The sequence below is a fragment of the Gallus gallus genome, chromosome 4 (genome assembly GCF_016699485.2).
Source record: "Gallus gallus isolate bGalGal1 chromosome 4, bGalGal1.mat.broiler.GRCg7b, whole genome shotgun sequence".
NCBI lineage: Eukaryota > Metazoa > Chordata > Aves > Galliformes > Phasianidae > Gallus > Gallus gallus.
Genome location: NC_052535.1, coordinates 51,844,475 through 51,866,296, shown reverse-complemented (window position 1 = coordinate 51,866,296; position 21,822 = coordinate 51,844,475). Strand labels below are relative to the sequence as shown.

The following is a 21,822-nucleotide window of genomic DNA, read 5'->3' as shown; positions in this document are numbered from 1 at the left end:
CCCAAGATTGCTAAGGGTCAAAATGCAACTGAAGGAAATTAAAGCAAACAGTAGTAAAACATCAGCAGTAAACCTGTCCCACAAATTTCTTGTAGTTTTACAAGGATGTAGTTAATACGTTAAGTTGTTGTTACTTAATTATGTGACTTTTATGGTGTCATCAGACAGAAAACCGATATCAAATGGCATGTGGATATAAATGAGAGAATTGAGATAGATAGCATTAGCAGAGTAGAAAATAGCGAGCTCTGTAGGCATGGTTTCTGCATGGGAGCAGAAAGCTTCTGAAGAACATATTTATATAGGAGAAATAACAATTAAATGATAAATAGAGGTTAGTGGGGTTTAGTTGTTACATAAATAAACCAACCAAACTTGTGATAATCAAACTCATATTTCTGCTCTCACCCACCAGAAGTGCTACGGAACATCCAGTGGGGTTTCCTAATCCCCTTTGCTCACTGACACAGAACACAGACTGGGCTGACTCTCACGGGTCAGTGGGTCCTGCCATTGTTCCCATCCCCAAAGTCACTGCAGTCACCTTTAGTAGTCACAGCAGCGTATTTGTGAAGTATTAATCAGCCTAGTGAAGGTGGTAGAATTAGGATGTAAATACTGGGCAAATCTTTAGTGCAGTAAATACTAACAGTCACTGCTTCTTCATTAAAGGCTCTTAACTTTTGCTAAAACATGTACCACTGTGTTACGACAATAGTCTCTGTAAACTTTTTTTTTAAAAAAAATCTCTCTCTTTTGGAGTTGAGTTTCCCTACAGTGAAGGAAAAATCTCAGTGTCTAACTGCTGCTGGATTTCTACTGTAGCAGCTGAAAGGAAGAAATAAGTTGCCTTTTGATTTTTCAACAAAAATCAGTGGAAAAAAGAATGAAGAAAGGAAGTTCCTCAGCTTCCCAGATAAAGGATACATGAATGTTGGACCAAAATACTTCATTCTTTTTTGTAGGTTATAAGAATCAGATATAAACTACTTATACTGCAGTGATTTTTCTAGGAGACATTTACAAGACAGAATAAAGCCAAACTCTCAAATAAAAAAAAAAAGTATTTATAGCAATTTATCCATCTTTAGTAGTTACCCCACTATTTAATATAACGTTCTCACAGGTTCACCGTGGCTTTGTGGAACATTTGTTAAACACAGGCTGCTTCTTTTTTCGAACAGTCAGATTTCAATTACACCCAGAGTGTTTCATTTTCCCAGAAGAACTAGCATTTGGTTTAAAAACAATTTACTTCTCTATCCTATTTCTGCATACTTTAAAAAAAACAAAACAAAACAAAACAAAAAAACCTTCTTGTTCCCCATGGGAATGACCTTATGTAGCAGAAAACAAATGGTAACAATTTCTCTTTGGTTACGTTATATTGCATGGTTCTGTCTTTTTGTTAAATTTCTAAGTACACAGACAGGCTTCAGGCATTATGTCATATAACTAAGGTGAATGGTCATAATAGTCAATTAAAAGATATGGTGAGAAAATTTTTAGTCAATCACTACTATTTAGAGGCTCCTGTTTTCAAGGGAAATGAAAAGAAAGGAAAACAGAAGAGAAGAATATTGGTATGAAGAGAATAGCAGTAGCATTTTTTAACCATGTTCAGAGAGGTACAAAGGAACTCAGGGAAAGAAGATAGCTTTTATTGGATGAACTAACATACACTTGAAAAAAAGTTAGACGAACAGTTGGCTACATGACTGATTTTGGTCTTGACATACACAGAATTAAAATGATAAATTTAGAGACCGCTTTTTTATAAAATACCTCATTAAAAAACTTTTGTTGTAGCTGTCTTCAGTAGCATGAAGAAAGATCCTTTACTCTCAAATTAAACTGTGAATTTAAAGCTGAATATGCACCTTAATAGGAAGGATTGTACAGTTCTCTAACTGTAAAAAGCTGTTGTTAGAAGAGGCAACAACTGCTTTGTGGTACATATATTTCTGAATTTCCTTGGGTATGGATGATACTTCCTTTCAAAGTAAAATGATCTGTAATTCCTATTGGGCATGCGATTTACGTTAGAGGCTATATAAAGGGCAAGTGCATTAGTTTGTAAATGTCACTCCAGAGCAGACTTGCAAAAAAAACCCCAAAAAGAATTAAACTCTAAGAACAAAGGTTTCCTAATGCCACATGACACAAAGCTGAACAAAGAGTATCTTGATAGGTAGGGGGTAGAGGTGGAAAAAAATCCCATACCCTGTCTATCTCAGCAGGAGCACATAAGTAATGCTCACAGGGAAAAATACTGAAAATTTGAAAAGTGAGCACTGTACAAATTACACTGCTTTCTAACATATGTTGTTTTTGTTAATTCTTTAGTTTCTTCATTACAGTATCTTGTATAAGTGTTACCCTGAGAAGTATTTTCTAGTTTACAACAGTATCTGACATGCATAAGTGTGAGACTGCATGAAGATAATTCAGTCAGTCAGGAAATCCTGTTGTCTCTCAGTCTGTAAATTCAAGTGATAATTCTGCATTCATCTAATGTCAGTCTGTGGCAACAGGCCCAAAATAAGGATTAGAGCAGAAAAATTGTATGTGTGTTTGTGAGAGAGAGAGAAAGACAGAGAGAGAAAGAGAGAGAGAGAGGAACTCTGGGTTACAAAGACTTTTCCCAGCATTATTCTTTGGGAAATAAACATACATTAGTTTCTCCCTCGTATTACTATTTCAATTCTGCATATGCATGTATGTTGTTTAATCTAAAGTTAATGTAGATTTTGCTCCCATGGTTGTTTTGCAAAGCCTTTTCTTTCCATCATCCTACCAAACGGCTCCGATATTTGGGTGATAAAATGATGCCAGCTCTCAATTTGCACAAACCTATAGTGATATAGCCATACATTATATGTACTCCTTGGGGTATCCAGTCCAACCGCTGAGAAATTCTTTCCCTAAACTATGTAGGAACAATCGGTGTAAAAATGATACAAGAGTAACTGCACAGCAGTTTCACTGGTATGGTCGAACGTTCAGCATTGACTAGTGTAACTATTGATTTAAAGAAACCTAAAAAGTTATGACTTTTGGATTAGCTCAAGTGATAAAGGATTTCTTGGATTTTTCTCATTTGCCAGTGTCTTTGTATCATATTTGTGCAGAAATCTGTATCTTTGCTCAGTGATTACAAAATCCCATAGGTGCATTGACAGCATCTCTAACAAACATAAAAGTTAAATATTCATAAGTACTCTCTCTGTCTGCAGGCATAAGAGTTTAGTACTAAAACCTCCCAGACATAAATTTTGCCTTTCCTTCCTCTGTGTTCCTGACTGCACTCTATAAATTTAATCCATAGCATTACTTTCTTTGCTACAAAAAACTGTGTGGATCTTAAGTTGACTTGAGCAAGTGTGTGAGTAGAGAAAGTTTGTGAAGGTGAAAGAGGTGCTATGCAGACTATCATGAGCTTCAGTGACTGCCACTTGGAAGAACCAGAGCACTGTTTGGACATTTTCACGTGTACAGAGACAAACCACTGGGAAATACAATAATGAACAGATAATCAGCTACAGCTTTGCAGCCCAAAACTTTTCAATTCCTTGAATGTTCAGTATTTCTCCTCCTCGCAGAGCAAGTCTAACTTTGCACTCTATAAAAATATTTCTATTTGTTTGAGCAGCCTCAGCTAGTCTGAGCAGCAGGCAGAGTGATAGAAAAACAGGGCTGTTACGGTGGTGTTGTTGAGTCTCCGAGGAGCTATTCTCGGCTTTCTGAGCTGTCTGCGCTCCTGTTGTCATGCTGCAGAGCGCAGTGACTGAGGCAGCACCACAGGTGGGTCTGTCTCCCACTGCCAGTCTGCTGGACTTCAGCTCATCCCCCCCATACAGTAATGTGGTAGGCAGCATGTTGCCACATGCATTCAAATGTCTTCATTTTTTTTTCCTTCATATAAGTGACAGCAAAGGTTTAGTTTTTCTGTTTCAGGCATTTCAGTCCTATGTTGCCCTTCATTACTCCCCTTTTTCCACTATTTCCATATACACACACACAGAGAAGGGGAATTTCTACTACAATCACCTATGGGAAACATAGCTTGATTTACAAATGATAGAGATAGCTTCACATTTTCATTTTGATGAAATAGATTATTGTTGCTGATGTGTTATGATGCTTTAGTTAAATGGTTCTGTTCTATCCTCAGAGGGATAGAATAAAACCAGTGAGAGAGCATATTAAATTCAGTATAGTTCTCTTGCACACATATACTGGCAAATTTTCTGTCATACTTCATTCACTCAGAATTGCCACTAGTGGATGAGACAGTCTGTCACTGTATGATTTGGTTGCAGCCTGTGTCCCATATCTGTAGCATTCACATGCACAATCTTTGGTGCCTGAATCCTGGGCTTAGTGCATCCATAAAAGAATATTCATAAATATACATCCTTTTCATTAGGGGGACTTTAGCAATGGATCCTTTTCTAATTCTCTTTGTTCATCTTCCAGAGCTTTCAAGTAACAATACATAAATACCGGATTAGTGCTAGCAATTTTGTTGAGAGTGGTTAGAAAGAGAGCTTATTTTAAATAAAAAGTAAACTGTCACTTTATTTATAAGGGGAAATGTTGTCAAGGTTGAAAACATTCACAGTGAAATATCTCCTGTCCTTGTGTGTGCGTGCACATGCACACAGATTTAATTTGCTGTGATTGGATTAGTGGATAATTCCAGTTATCTGGTATCTGAGTACTGACTGATGTTGAGCCCACTTGCTATCGAGAGTCGGTGCTGCAGCTATCTCAGGCAGACATATTTCCTGAGAATGTTCTTAACTTCAATGGAGTTTCTCATGGCTGAAGTACTTTTCAAAATGACTCAGGCATTGTAAAATAGGATCTGCTCAGTATGAGTCATTTTGGCCTTGATAATTGCTGGTTATGTTTTGCCAGCTTAGTTTATTTTGGTACAGACATTACTCTAGAATTAATTCCTCTTCTGCAAGGTAGGTATGATTTCATTGTAAATAGCATGACAAAATCTAGGTTCAATGCTAGAGATAAACAAAAGCATTGTAGTTTTAGAGTAAATCCTCCAGAATCTAGAGGAGGACAGACTTCAGAACGTAAGATCAGCAGCCTCAGTAAATCATGTTGAATACTCCACAGTATCAAGCAACACAAGAAGTGCTCTATAGATCCTCACATCAGATAGCGCAGCCTTGGAGAGAAATTTAATGTCATTAATAGCACCGTTCTCTTTGATCCTAGCTGCACTTGTCAAATTTAAGCAATAAATACTAACCTATTAAACGTACAAGTAGCACTTTTAAAAGCTCTGTTGAAAGAAATTAAGGAAAATCAAGTTTTCTGAATATGCAGAAAAATGATTCAAACTTTAGTCTGTTGCTTTGGCCTAAAGCACATTGCATGCTTTTTTCTTTCCTTCAAAGGTTTGGTTCAAAAGCAAAATGATACATTAACTAGCTGATCAACTCGAACACAACTTCCCTCGACAGACCTGGCTAACCTGAGTGTGGGATAAAGAAAGTCATTATCTTGCTAATGAGTAAAAGAGCTGCTCAGCAGTAAATTGAGCCAGACGTAAACACACACAAAGTGCCTGGTTCCTACGTGTGACCAGTTGTTGTTGCGCGAGTATAAAAGGTTGTAAGGACCTACAAAAAACATCCTTCGTTCTTCACCAGCAAGGGAGCACACGCCTCTCTCACCGCACCAGAAAGGGAGCCCACAAGCTCTCTTGCCACACCTGATCTCTTACATCCTTTCTAATGTTGCCAGTGGCACAGCTTTGCTTTAACACGTCCTATCAGTTAATCCTTTTCTGTTGTCATATTTTTTAAAAAAAATCTTATTTATTATTGTAGACTATGTGTCCCTAGAGCTTATAATAATGAGGGACATTTGGTAGTGTTGAGCTTATTTAGAAAATAGATATGATCTAAAAAACATAACTCCGGTTTTAGGAGGAAAACAACCCAAGAGAGTACAAAAGCAAACTGACCATGAAGGAATGCATAACTGAGAGAATCATTTGGTGATTTTGGGTTTCTATGATAAATAGACTGTTGTGGTTGGTATTTAATTCAACATTCAATCTATCTCCACACAAAAGCAGATTATATTGCTTGATATTAACAGAAGAATGTTGTTCTTTATTTACATTTACTGCTCTTCACCTTGTTTTTAAGGTTCTATTAGATTTGGAAGGCAGACTGGAGATAGCAACACTTGAGAATAATAAATATGGAACTCTTCTTAGTAAGTAATTTTGCAGTAACAGTGAACAAAACGTTATCTGAATCACATTACTTTTGTGCAAAATCTAATTAAACAGCAATGCTGCATGTTTCTTGGAATAGTAGTATTCTTACACTAATTAAGAGTTCTCAAATTTATCGTGGAATATAAAACAGATGTCATTAATACTCACTTGGGGCTAAACATCAGCACTGATAATATCTGTACTCATTAAAATTTTCGTGCCAAATACTATTTATCATTCGGAGCTCTTGCATTGTGAGATGTCTTGTTTCAGATGAACACACAGAGGAAAAACGCTCAGAATACTTATCTGTTTTAAATATAGTAAAGACGTGAAGTGGAAAAATGAGACATTTTAGGTGCTTGAAAGAAAGTCCCAACATACCAGGATGCTACAAGAACACGCATCATTTTAAGTATACAGCATCATAAAGAAGTGCACTCGTCTGTTGAGGAAAATATGGCAAGCATAGCTTTTTGGTGTGGTAGCTCATGACTGACAGTAATATGTTCTATACTCAAGTAATCTGTATGAATTTTGTATTCTGTATAAGGTAAGACTACAGAACAGAAACAAACAAAACAAAACACAATTAAAAAAAATCCAAACAAACAACCCCCCCCAAACACACACACACACTTATTATAAATGTAATGCAACTTCTTGTTTTTTGCAATAAACCTTTGCTGTACTACCCTGTTTTCTCTCTTGGAAGTCAGTTATAGTGAACAGATGGTGAGTGCAGGAATTTTATCTTAAATCTCTTATATTGGAACAGATAAGTTCCAATATAAATTCTCAAGGAAATGCATAGATGTATATATGAAAGTTTGATGGAATATAATAAGGATGAAAAATGCAGAGTTATAAAGAAAAGTTTTAAAATGTATAAAATGTGTAAGGAATAGTAATAATGAAAGTTTATTTTGTGATTTTTTTAAGCTATTGTTTAGAATTTTAGAATAGCCTTTCAGTGGTTTACTAGATTTGCTTGAAGATTCAACAAAAAGTAGAAAGAATATATATTCTTATTTGGTTTATTTTCTAAAGATTTACAAAAAAAGGGTGGCATATTCTTAGTTCTTTCTTTCTTTTTTTTTAATATACCACTCCCATGATATAATGCCCTTTTTATCAGCATATCTAAAATTTGTAATAAAATTAATATTTAGTCTGTAACATTATTAAAGTCATGAATTTTAAGCAACACAAGAAGTTGGAACCATAACTGAGCAACTAATTGGAAATATTACTCAAACTGTATTGTTTCAATAACCTGAAGATTGAGTCATTGTCACAGCCCTACTCGTCCATGCTTTCCTTTTGTTTCCAGAAACCCTGAAAGCAAACTGCTTTTCAGACAAATCATTCATATACGCAGATTATTTCAGCTGTAACTAAATTCATACTGCGGTTTGGGTATTCTCACAGTTCTTTTTGGAGCTTCATATTCTCTGCTTCTAATTTTTTTCAGATTTCAGATTCAGGTTTCAGATACCACAGTTGCACATCGTGATTTGGAAAACCAGACACAAACCATGAAAGATAAAGAAGGCGTACCTGAAAGATTCATGAAAGCTTGCATAAATCTCTGAAGGTCCTTCCGAGCTTCTCAATTCAGTGCTTCATTAAGCAGCTTTTGGCAGAGCTCCCCAGCCCTTACGATATGAATTCTTTGATAAGCCTCTTCACTTACTTTGAGCTAGAAGCATCCTTGGACATTGGGATTCACACGATTTAGACAGAGTAGTACTCATGTATTTAATATGAGGGAGAGAGACTTCTGGCAGACATCTGCCTTTATAGATATGTAAATGCCAATACGTTGTCCATCTGCCTTGGTTATACTCGCTTTGAACTGGCATAGTTAGTGTTGTGTTTTCAAATGATACTGTGCCATTGGGGGTAGTATTTATCTGAGCCATTCTTATAATGACATGAAGAGCTATATCTTCATTTGCTGTAGGATATTATAGGCATTGAGAAAGCAAAGAGAAGCTCTACCAGTTTCTGCAACATTGCTTCCCTGATCTCGAAAGGAACACTTCATACTAGATATTTTTAAATACTCAGTATAGGCATTTAGATCTTTAATATATAATCATAGAATTGCTTGACTTGGAAGGGACCCTTAAAGACCCGGTCCAACTTCTCAGCAATGAACAGGGACACCTACAGCTACATCAGGGTGCTTAGAGCCTGGGCAACCACATCATGGCAAAACTTTTTAAGCATTGTCCTTTATAATGTAGTATTTTGTTTCTGTGTGCTTGGTAAATTGCACAGGATTTGCTTAAGGATATAGTTTTAAAGTTTAAACACAAATATTTTGTTAATGTTACAAGTAGGGATAATTCTGAAACAATCTATCTTCAAAGCAATTCTATCATTTTTGGCATCTCTCATGTTACACAAAGTATTTCCCTAAACCTATATCAGAATCTGTATCGGTTTTAGCCTTGAGATATTTTGTTATTATTTAGAAAAGTAATTATAAATTGTGCAAACAGAAATGAAAGAAGTAAGCATGAGTCAAATACTATTAAAATAACATTTAAATGGTTTGAACATAAAAAATTAGAAGTTCCTTGTTTTATTGACTGGTCTATATTACAACATATATACATTGACACCATATACCTGTTACAGCCATTGCAGAAGTAGCTGTTATTTCTTCTAATAAGGTCATTATTTTATATTTTATTGAAGATGTTTTAGTTCAAAATTGTCTTATAAAATTATATTATAGAGTCATAAAGAGCAGTAAGAGCATTCTCCTCTATGTAACCTGATAAACTGTAGAAAGTTTCAGCCTATGAGTAGTTTTTAAGGTTTGAAAGTCTTAGCAAAAACCTCTCACAGACAGCTTTTATACTTTTATTTATAGGATTCTGCTAGAATATTTCCAGGGCACAGACTAAGTACTGCTGAAAATGTACTGTAATGAACTAGCTTAAATATTGAAACAAAATGTTTAGTTCACTTTTCCATATTTGAGTTATTATTGCTTTTTTTTTTTTTTTTTTAACCTACTTCTCGTTAAACAGAAGTAACAGAAGATTTCTTGTAAGTAGTGATTTAAGGAATTTTTCAAGTTTTAGTTCAAATATTTAAACTATTAAAATACATCATAGTATATTTACATCTGTCAATCTTTGACAGTTCTGTTCATTTCATATATTCAAAACATTAAGATTCCACATCCTTTAAAAAAAAAAAAATAGTATTTTTATTATTATTTAATACCATAGGATAAAAAGAGATCCCTCCTTCTAGATACCTATTCCAGTCAGTACGAATGATGTCACTGTTGTACAATACACACAGGTACATGATGGTACACTATTAGACTCCTAAGGAACAGAATGGGATTTATCTTTATAGGTATACAGAAGTTGTAGCTGATTTGCTACATTGGCCTCCATTGCTTCTTCTCATGGTTTTAAACTAGGATGTGGAGGTTTAGATTAGATATTAGGAGGAAGTTTTTCATACAGAGAGTGGTGATGCACTGGAACAGGTTACCCAAGGAGGTTGTGGATGCCCCATCCCTAGATGCATTCAAGGCCAGGCTGGATGTAGCTCTGGGCAGCCTGGTCTAGTGGTTGGTGACCCTGCACATAGCAGGGGGGTTGAAACTTGATGATCATTGTGGTCTTTTCTACCCAGGCCATTCTATTATACTATGATACCTGCTCAAACACTACTGTTGAACACAAGTAAGATACCAATTACATCTTCATTCATTTTATTTTCAAGGTTTACATCAGAATATCTTCTAAAGTTTTGAAGAAAACTTTGCAATTAATCTTTCAATTCCCTTTTGCAAAACATTCTTTCCAGAAAGTAAGTTGCCCAGCTAGTTTTAGACAACTTTGTTTGTGTTCTTTTCCTAGGTTCATTTTTGTCGGACTTAGTAGGACTTCTGCAAATTGGATTGCAAAGTGTATAGTTTTAAAATTTTAAATATGAAATAATTATACAAAAATATAAAGACCTAGCAAATGTATAATGACATACATGCCTGTATATGACAATGCACACACATAATTTACTACAGTGAACAGAATACAGTGGAGTAAAAGAAAAATACATAGTCTTTTATTATTATATGCTTTATATGCATTTTTTCCGTTGCAGTAATTCAAACAATAACTACGAACATTTTAAGAATTTAAAGGAGATAATTCAAGGCATGCTATAATTTAATATTTTCAAAGACATTCTTATCTCTTTTTTTCCTGGCTTACTGCCTTCTGTTGCTTCACACAATAAGTTACATTCCATCTTTGCCAAGATTTTTTGGTATTTTTGTTGTTGTTGTTTGGTTTTGCTGGGTCTTTTTTTGATAGTCATACCTCCACTCCTTTTGTTTTTAGGGACAAGAAAAAGGAAGAAGAAAAGATTTTTCCTTTCAAATGACTTTTCTTTTAATTCTTTCCTTTTCCACACAAAGCCAGTTCTTACAGCCATGGGAAATGCTATCACTATGTTTACATCTGAATTAGGGACATTGAAGATAACAGTAGTAACAAAACTAATGACAGAAAGAATCACTACTGACAGAATATTTTATAAATTGAAAATATTATTTCAATATTGAACTGGATTCTTCTCTGGAATAGTTTCTCCTTTTTGCTGTTATTATATCAGGGAACATTATCACTGATGCAATCCTTTTATCTCTTACTTAATAGATACATGGATTTTGCTTAATGTATACACAGTAATTCCTTCTTCTTACAGACATAAAGCATCTCCACACTTATATCCCTTTTTATTTTTGACTGCAGGAACTTCTGCTTTGCTGTTTTGCAGTGTCAATTCAAATATTGTTGTATTGTGGCTTTAATGGAGCAAGTAGCAATGGAACCCTTCATTTGGTAGTTACAAAAATGTTCATGTGAAGAACATGCAATCTCTTTTTCTTTTCTTGCATCTTAGCTTCTTATGAAAAGATGATGGAGGGGAGACAAGGGTACAAATTTAGTCGCCTACATATTTACATGCAACATGGGACTTTCATGGACCAACATTCATATCAGTGGTGCCCAGGGATAGGACAAGAGGCGATGGAAACAAACTGAACACAAGAAATTCTATCTAAACATAAGAAAAATAAAATTCAATATGAAGATGATCAGAGTGGCACAGGTTGCCCAGAGGAGTTGTTGGATGTTTCTCCTCGGAGTTCAAAAATACCTGATTGGATATAGCTTTGAGTGACCTCCTCTAGCTGACCCTGCTCAAGCAGGGAGTTTGGACTAGGCAGTCTCCAGAAGCCTCTTCCCATATCAGCCACGCTATGATTCTCCCATTCTGTGAAAGAAAACACTGCGCAAGCAACAGATGTTTTGCAGACATACCCCTACATACTCTCTGGCTCCATCAGGTCTTCTCAACCCTAACTGGAAGGGGCTATCTGTAAGAGCAGGAGGGGAAATCTTCTTTCCTCCCTGTTCATTGCTTCCTTGGCTGCTTCCCCTTGGAGATAACTAACTGAGGCCTTCATCATACAAATTCTTATACATGCGATAAACTATCACAGGAGAGATTCCATTAAAGCTAGTAACATTACTGATGTGGTTGGAGTTCAGACATACACAAACATGCCTGGAGGATAAGACCTATAAACTGCTTTTTCTTTAAGCTGTTCTGGTGTTTTCAGTGGTAGCAACATTTGACTGCTGGAATGTAGAAAGACGTCGGATGATGATACCAATATCACTCTGATGAAGCCAAACACCATTTCAAGCTTCTGTAACTTCAGCTGTTTAAAAGCTTTGGGATTCAAGTCTGCTGTAAATCTCCAGTCAAACAATCACCATCAAGTGTTGAAGAAACAGGAGAAGGTTTCAAAGCCTCTCCTGGGCCAGGGCATCCAGCATTCTGAAAGGAAAGGGGTGCCTAGGAAAGCTCTTTACTTCCTGGTGTTATTTAAAAAAAGCCTTTCAACTGTCAAGCAAAAAAGAACTAAGCTATTGTAATAGCCAGCACTCTCACCTCTCATGGGGAAGAAATATTTCAGGGCTTCATTACACCTCCAGATATACAATTAGCTAAGCTCTCACTAAAATACCTGCCACTCTTAATTTAATTCTTTGAAGCAGTCAGGGCTGAAAATGACACTACTGTTTCTTACTACAGAAACAGCCATGATTACAAGGCATTGTAATATTCAGTCAAATGCCTCTGGAAATTCATTATAAATGAACATTCATGAGAGTACCTATGATGATCAGGTCCCTAAGCAGTGGCTGGCAGCAGCTAACCTATCCTACCCACTGCATCATTTCAGTGATTTCATGTATTTTCAATAGAAAAATCTGATATTTCACATATTTTGATGTCATTTACAAAAATATATGATAAAATATAAGTAAAATATAAGTTAAGGAAATTCTGTAAAATGCCATTTTGGGAACAAGGAAGACTTTGACACACTAATTTGAACAGTAGTAGCTCATCTTAGATCCTACTCACGTTTACAGTCTTCTATTTAGTTGCACTGAACACTAGGTTGCAGACATCTCCAGTATAGTAGAAAAACTTCAACTAGCAGACTTAGTTGTCACTTCTGAAAAAAAAAAAAAGAAAGAAAAAATTGCTGTTGGGCACTACCCAAGATCACACAATATGTTATGGGCAAAGCTAAATATAATATACCTAAATATGAACCTTTCTAGTCAATAAAACTCATGAAAAAAGCCAGTCAGACGCTTGCTAAATTCCACTTATTAATCAACTGAAAATTTTTGTCCTGTGTGCCATTCTGGGAAACATTTAGAAAACATAAAAAAGATAAAGACTGGACCAGGCTCTGAGCAGTCTGATTTAGCTGTCAATGTCCCTGTTCATTGCAGAGGAGTTGGACTAGGTGAACTTTCAATGTCCCTTCTAACTCAAAATTTCTATAACTCTTTGATTTTGTGATTCTACCAAGTTAGTATTTAATCCATCTAATTTTTTATGTAGTTGGATATAAATATTACTCTTTTTAAATTTACCATTCTTATTGTATTTAATTGCTTTACAACAGTTAGAAGCTGAACTAAAGATGAAAGTACTTTTTCTCTTCATTAGACTTCTTTTTAACCTACAGATTTGTTTTTTAAAGAAAATGAATAATGCATAAGAAGATCTGTGCCAATTATGAACTCAATTATGTCTTACGGATTTTTTTTCCCATATAGTTGTGAGCTTCAGCCAAATCTCCTGCATGAAAATAAAATGTGTCAGTTTAGTTGCAGAGCAACTAAAAACAATAACTGACCAGGTCTACCTCCTTCAGAGATCACTGGTCTCCAGTTGTAAGAGGTCTTCAGTAGCAGAAAGGTGTGTGAGGCTATAGAGAAGTTGATAAAGAGTACCTGTGCATGAAGAAGTCATCAACCATATTTGATTACTTAAATTCTTCTTCAGCTAACATTGCTTTATTTGCAGTTGTCCAGCTTTTCTTCAGCCATTAGCTGCTAACAACTCTATAAATTTTTGACATATGTTTGAAACATTTGTTCTTGTTTTTAAGGGAAACTCCTCCACCGAAATTTTGCTGTTTAATGGTTCATGGATTATTTATGAGTTTAGTTGTGTCATGTAAATTTAACTGCAAATCCTAAATTAATTAATTGAAAAAAGCCCACAATAGGGCCTGATAGTCTGTTATGTGCTGCTTAGCAGTGATGCTAGACTAATTTGCAAGTTCCTTTAGAAAAATAATAGCATGCTTTCAAGTGAAAAAGAGCAAAATGAAAGCATCCTGCTAGCTGTATGATACTAAGAGTTAAGCCACTGCTTAAGGGAATTAAAATAACAGATTCTGATTCTACAAACTATCACACACGTGTTTCATTTTAAACATCAGTAGTAATATTGACTTTGGTGAGCCTCCTTGAAACACTTACAGGTACTGAAATATTACATACCTGCCAGAAAGAAAATCCCATTGAGCTATTTTCCTAAGTACAGGTCCTCCTGTTTCTACTAATGCACATATAACAAAATCTGGACAATTAATGATGGGAGGCATTGCTAAAAATCCTAGCTTCCAGTTGAGAACAGGGAATGCCCACTCAGAAATTTAAACAGAAACTGTTACATTAGACAGGAGCATCCGCTTTTAAAATGAGCTGTGAAGAGTACCTCAGCCTTTTCAATCAGCATAGAATTTCTATGATTTAAGATCTTAATTCATTTTGATGCTACTTTCATGTTAATTTGAGTATATTACTTTACTGGTATATAATATATTCATAAATACTTATGTACAGTTTATTATATGAAACATCTTGTAGGTAGAGACATACATTTCCTAATGTCAAAATGACAACACAGGCTGTACTGTACTTTTTTTCCCTTAAGATAACATAGGAAAATATTGAGCAGTTTAACTGACTGAAACAATTTCAGTTATGTCTGATTGAATGGTTGCCCACCTCTTCATGTGGAACTAAAAGCTTTTGTTAAAGTACAGATGAATTACTCCATTTAAACCCGGGGAAAAAAAAAATATTTTGGCTGTGCATTTGTTCATTAAATCCAGATGTTACATTATTAACTGTCCATAGCTGTTTTCATTAATAAATCATGACTGAAGGATTTTGTTTTGCAAGATGGCAGGAGAAGAGTCATCTTGTTTGTTTTGTTTTTCTATTTTTTTTAACATCACAATTGATTTAATTGTTTTGTTTTGTTTCCTACTTAGGACCTCCTGGCAACAATAGTACAATACTCTGATTTCAGAACAGTGTATGTTGTACTGAGAGCCATACCTAAAATATCTGTGGATTCTAGAACAGAACGTTCAGGCCTATTGTCCTGGGAAAACTAAAAATGAACAAAATCAATTTCATAGATGGTTCAGATGTTAATGCCTACCTTGTGTCTGAGGCAAAAAATAAACACAGATGTACAGATATTATTTAACTCACATGAAAGAGAAGTCATTTTCCAACCATGCTGCAACTGCATTTAATGGAAAACTCACAGGTAATCTCCTCCTCAGTTCTCTCTCTCAAGCAAGATGAGACAGAGGGAGCACTTCCAAAATTTCCATCACATAAATTATCATAGAATCCTTAGAGTTGGAAGGGACCCTTAAAGGCCATCTAGTCCACCTCCCCTGGAATGAAGAGGGACACCTACAGCTACATCAGGTTGCCCAGAGTCCTGACCAGCCTGACCTTGAGTGTCTCCAGGTATGAGGCATCCATCTCCTCTCTGGGCAACCTCTGCCAGTGCTTCACGACCAAGAAGAGAAAGATGAAGAAGATGAAGATGACAAAGAAGACAGAGAAGTAAAAGAAAAAAAAAAAAGAAAAAACACTTTGTTGTAGCCCAAGCTGTCTATAAAAGAAAAAGCAGAACTGTACATAAAATAAAATGTTACAAAAAAAGAGAACAATCTGCTTTGCATAATTTGGCTAAGACTAGACGTATTAATATAGTAATATATATTACTATAGGCTAGATATATTAATACAGTAATATTTTCTGATGGAAACTTTTCCAGAACTATCATAAATCAGTGACAACATTAAAGTGAGTATGTCAAGATAATTAGGAAAATGGAGAATATTATTTCCTTAGTTCTATTATGCATTTATATTTTAGGATTGCATAACTGTCTTTCTAAATGTAATCACCCATGCTCTACATCAAATGTACATACATATAAGACATAAACTATTAACAGATCCCCAGTTTGTTCATGGAGTGACTGGTATGTTAAAAAAGGGTGATTGGATTTACTCTTTAGAAAACAACACTCTACTTATGGAAAAGAAAAGCAAGCCTTGGTAAGTATCATGCACTTTATCTTTCATAATTAGTTTTGCTGTCCATGCATGGGCAGTTGCATTTGGCTGTCCCACATGCCTGCTTCAAGCTGTAGTTCAGTCTCAGCCTTGAGTTTCAGGGATTTTGACATGTCGTTGTTTATCTCCCTACTTTATGCAACAAGGAAACATATTTACAGCCTTCTGACCCTTTGCATTGTGTCTCTAAGTACAACATATAAATTTATGTGCATACCAGGAATCCCCTTGCATCTAGTGAAATCCACATGTAATTTTCTGTGCCCATATTCCACCATATTTTTACATGAACACATGGCTTTTATAACAGATCCTGCTCATAATTTGAGGCCTGCCTTTTTCTGCAATCCAGCCATGGAATGGATTTTTATTAATAGGGCCCTAAGACTTTACACTTGACTTTGGAAAAAGAGCGGGCACTGGTGCCAAGTTTTGAACTACATGATCATAATTCGGTCTGTTGTGTCACACACATTCAAAAAGGTAGTTCTAAAATTCATGTCCTCATACGGGCCTCAGTTGGCATCAAACAAGAAAGAGCGTTTGACAGAAGTACTCCTGAGCATGTTGCTATGGGCAACTGCTGACTTAGAGATGGCATGGCTATGTGTGAGCAGTGGAACTTTGGGGATTTCTTCACTCAAGTAAGTACTGTACTAGGATGTAAGAATATTTAATGAAGTGTCTCAGTTACTCATTTAGCACAAGTAACTTCCTTTTTCTCTCAGGCATCATTCAGCTATCTTCTAGCTCCATTTATTGTAACAGACTCCTCCACATCATCATCCAGTTGTAAAAGAAAGGCACATTCGTGTATCAGGAGTGCCCTTGCTTTTAATTCAAACAAGTCTGTTTATTCTATAATTCAAAGAAATTCATAAAGTGAGGGAATACTACCAAGTGCCTGTCACTGGTATTTTGAATTGTCATTGTACCTTCCATCTTAAAACCTTGAGGTCCTCTAGAAAAACATCAGTAACTCTGTTATCAAGCTCCCCCTGAAGTATTATCATTCATCTTTAACATTAAGGAAATATTTGAATCCCTTGTGGAAGCCCTGCCAGCTGTAGTTTCAGAATGGGTAAAAAGAGAAATAAGTGTTCTTACAAAAAGGTGTGAAGATTTAAGAAACAAGAAATCTTTTGGCATAGCCAAAGATACTTCTTACTCAGGACAGACTACATCTACACTGTATTCCCATTCTTTTAGATCAAGCGCTTATATATAGTAAAGCAGAAGTAACTAGCTTTTTACAGGGTGGATGTGCCTCTGATCTTATAGGACAATCTGTGCGGTACCTGGGACTCAAGACATCATTATACAAATAAATAAGTTAATGACAAATTAGGAGTAAAGCAAGATGTCCTATATGCTCTTCTAGATTCCCAATGAAGCTATGGCTAGGTTTTGATTGTATTTCCCATTCTTATGTCTTTATTTTATGGAAAAATTAATTGAAAAGCACTTGTCCTTTATGTCTTGGAAAAAAAAAAGGCTGCCCTGTTAACAAAGTTGAAATTATTAATTACTTGGCATATGCAAAATTGTATGCATATTACTCATTAAGGCTTCCCCACACCAACGTGTCTGCACTTTGAACTTTGCCTGAGGGTCATTCCTAGATGTGAGAGAGTCAACATCTTGGATCTCCTTTGAGAGGGTAGACTGCCAATCACCACTAATTGTGGTGGTGGTTTATTTCACATACACTCCATAACTGTCAACCAGCAACAAGGCCAAAACCATCAACTTTTTTAATTCAACCTTTATTATCTGTTTATCATTACATGCATTTGCAAGGTATGCATCATTGCAGCATCTGGACACACTTTGCAATTACATGGACCAGAACTGAATCTACTGGCACTGTTAATACTGTTAAACATTTATTATATTCCAGCATTGTTTCTATTGTTTTGCACAGTCTGCAACCACTGGAAAGACAGACTTTGTCCCAGGGAGCTTACAGTACAGACCAGCAAATCTTTTCAAATAGCACAACAATGGCATTATGGGGTTGGATCCTGGCTTCTTTTCCTGACATTCAACATTAATGAAAAACAGAATTTAAGCTAGACCTCTGTGAAGACCAAGGCCAATAAAAAAAAAAGCATTTGTATATGGTTGAGAACAGAACATTTCTTTCAATACTAGCATAGCACTAGTTCCCCATAAGACAGCCATATGTCACGTAACAGAATTATATTTCTGTAACACATACTCCTATAGAATACAAACTGATACATACAATTAATAGATACTTCTTTTTACCTCCTGGAATTGCAATTTATGTTTCTGCATAGCTCCTGAATAGCAGTGTTTCACATACACTGAAAACTATGAAACTGTATTAGCTGTAGCATGGAGATATGAAGCTCTGAAATCCAATGTGTGCTGTTCCTAGCTACCTAGAATTTAATTTCATTATTTTATTGAAAACTTGCTTCAGTTTATGGTTTTTTCCCCAGTGAATATGGGTAATGCTTTACATAAAAAAAACTCAGATTGTTTGTATGGCTGATGCACGTTGTGGGTACAGACTGAGAAGGAAAAGCAAAGCTATTGGTCAGTGTGGTAGAACAAGAAGTAAAAAAGGAGTGAGTGACTCTCAGATTTAGGATGTCAAGACTGAAGTCAGGCAGCAGTGATGAGGAAAAGTCTGAACAGACTTTGAAAATTTCTGTTGAAGTGAACAAGTTTTGTTAGATATTGTTGTTTCATGGTGTGTGATGTCACTCAATCTTGGATGGGAGTATAAGCGATTCCTTTAGATTTGGAGAAAAAAATTTCCTTATGCATTAGCCATTTTTAACTGGATATCATCTTGGATTACACATATTTGGACATGTAACTAATTTTATACCCTTCGACTTACATCACAGTAAAGCACTTCTACATTGTGATTTTAGAGCCCCACATACAGCAGGATCTCACTGTTAAGGTTCATTTGTTATCCTCAGAAAGCAGTTAAGTTTGTTCTTTTCAAGTGCGTCAGCATTTTTCACAATTCCCTTTAAGCCAAAACAAATAATATCTTTAGATTTAAAAGCAAAACAATTCAAGCCTGCTGTGCTTTTCATTAACTCACAAGAATCTAAAATAAGGATAATGGAGTTAAGCGAATTCATTAGATGTACATTTGTTCTGATAAATTTTCAGTAAACATTCATGAATCAAAGTGGGGAGCTAATATCTCAAGTTGAAGCATGCTATACTATTATCTTGTAATGTCCTAAAATAAAGAAATAAAACCAAGGGAGAAGACCAGAATTTCTGAAAAAAAATACTGTGCCCAGATTCCCAGGTTTCTACTTACTATGATGTCTGAAACTGGATATGCTAAACCAGACTATGGCTCTTTAGACACTCAGCAAGGTTGGTGTGTGCACCATAGGTTAACTGTGCCATGAGAATAGGAGTTAACTTTCCTGCATTCCTTGTCCATGAGTCTTCCTTTGTAAAGCCAAGTGAAGGCGTCCTGTGCAACCTGTATTGCAACAACAAAAAAAAAAAAAACAGGTCCAAAACTCTCCACTGGCTTTTTAAGTTCATGAGCCTGCATTTCTCCTAAGCTAGACTCCTAGCTGAGACACTAAAGAGGCATAGAAGTCCGCCAATCACATTGCCTTAAGGTTTCCCTATCCTTCATGTTGGCCTGCACTGTGAAAGATAGCATATGGTAGAGCAGGAACTAAAAAAAATAAATAAAAATTGAGGTTTGGGACTTTTTCTTCACTGCTAGGAGCAGAAGCTTCTCCCATTTGTCTCTGATGAGAAACAAACTCCTAAGTATCTCAGAATTATTTGGAGAGACATGGATTATCTTGTCTGATGATTTTTTTTTTTTTTTTGCTACGGGACTTATATAAAAATGCAAGAGTTAATTTGCAGTATTTTCACTGTGACTTGTATCATAATAAATAATCACCAAAAGAGGTTGAGAAGTTTGTTCCTTTCTATCTAGCTCTTTTCTAACACTCTTACAGAGAAGTGAATGTACACAAGCTATATAAAATTAATATTCACATTAGACCATCTTACATCTTCTTATGCTTAGGATAAATTTTGTTAGTACAGTCCATGATGTTTGTGACAGATTATGAACCTATGCCTTTAGAGACACACACAGGTAGACACATGCAGTTGCATACACACACATCCATGTGAGACTCCCAGAGGCTTAACTAAACAGGCATAATTCTGCATAACCTAGCAAAATTTCTGGACGCATTCTGCTTTCCACAAATCCAGATGGCTCTGGTATTTTTTGTTAGTGGGAAGTGACTGTAAGTAGGGGATTTGAATAAATATTTATTTATTCACAACTACATCATCTGCTGGATGTTCCGCTATTTTTCTGGCAAAAAAAAATTGATTGAAGGGAAAGAGTAAAATGCTTGAATGAATGTATGACTTGTCATTGTTTTGCTTACAGTGAAACAGGAATGTGGTGGCACAGAAAACCTCACCCAAATCATGAAAGTGTTCCATATGGACTTGGTCTTACTATTGCCAGCTGAATATCTGCCATCTTAATGTTTTTCCTCAAAAATTGATTGAGATGAACTAGTTCATTTCATTATATATATATATATATATGAATGTATACATGCATACATATATATGCATGTACACACATCATATACACATTCAAATTTATATTTTGTAATTACAACCTTTATTAAATGTACCTAAATATTTTGGAAAAATGTGTTGTTTATTAAAGTTATACTTTGCTAATAACACTTTGTAACAGTTCAGATTATACAGTGCACTATTTTTTTTAAAAAAACGCCTTTTAAAGGAGGAGTAATTTCAGAAAGCAATATATGCCCCATTTGTAGCTGCAGTTGCTGTGACAAATTCATATTTCAATTTGATCATGTAGTAAATAATAACATAAAATTGTGTGAAAACAGCCAACCCTTACAATTCCTGTGAATGCTTCCCATAAAGCCTACACGTATACCATGTGCATTTTTTCATACTCCTGGTTGTTCCAAATGTCTTGGCTGATGAACAGTTTCTGGAGACACTACAAAAGAAGATTCTCAGGCCTTGATAAGGATTAATTTTATGAAGAAGTAGGCTCCAGAGTCTGTTCAAAAGAGTTGAATATTTTCAAGTACTACTTAATATGTTTGGACGCAGTCAATGCTCTTCCCTCATACACAACATAGACAAGTGTTGCAGTCTAGGAGAATACCTCCCAAACCCCACCCGCTCCAGGAAAATAAGAGATGGTAACAGCGTACACCACCACTACCCCTACTTACTATTTAGGACAGATGTATTTTACTTTCTTATTCCCTAATCTGCTGTGATATGGGGTGGTTCTTATTCCCCATAATTGAAAAGAGACAAAGACATATGACATTAAAAAAATAAAAAAGAGAAAGTAATAAGATCTCTAAATACATGAGCTTATTTTCTCTTATTATTCCATAGGTCAGCTTGTTTCTGCATACTTTTACTTTTTTGCCAAGGTTTAGAACATATCAGCAAGGGCAAAGATAGTTCACAGAAAAAAAAAAAAAAAGAAAAAAAGAAATATATATATATATAGCAAAGATGTTCTGGAGAGGAAGTAGAACATACTACTCATTAGCACCTTACCTGCAAACATCAGAGGTGAGCAAACAGAGTTTTGATTGTAAGAAGTTTCCTTGTGACCCTGGATCTGAAGTTCATCTCTTTCACGGTCTTTTGTAACCACCTTCCATAAGGGTAGTTATTGTATACTGTCAGTTT

General features: G+C 35.5%; 2 long non-coding RNA genes across 2 annotated transcripts in view; one reads left to right on the top strand and one right to left on the bottom strand.

Annotated features, from left to right (window-relative positions):
• Window positions 1-15,985, top strand: part of LOC121110686 — a 73,213-nt gene extending 57,228 nt beyond the window's left edge. The window contains exon 3 of the long non-coding RNA XR_005859566.2: window positions 14,961-15,985. This is a non-coding gene — a long non-coding RNA (uncharacterized LOC121110686). The remainder of the gene's footprint in view (window positions 1-14,960) is intronic.
• Window positions 15,986-17,832: 1,847 nt separating this feature from the next.
• LOC107051798 overlaps window positions 17,833-21,822 on the bottom strand; it is a 51,915-nt gene continuing 47,925 nt past the window's right edge. Inside the window, exons 8-9 of the long non-coding RNA XR_006939210.1 lie at window positions 21,688-21,812; window positions 17,833-19,558 (exon numbers count right to left, since the gene is read on the bottom strand). This is a non-coding gene — a long non-coding RNA (uncharacterized LOC107051798). The remainder of the gene's footprint in view (window positions 19,559-21,687; window positions 21,813-21,822) is intronic.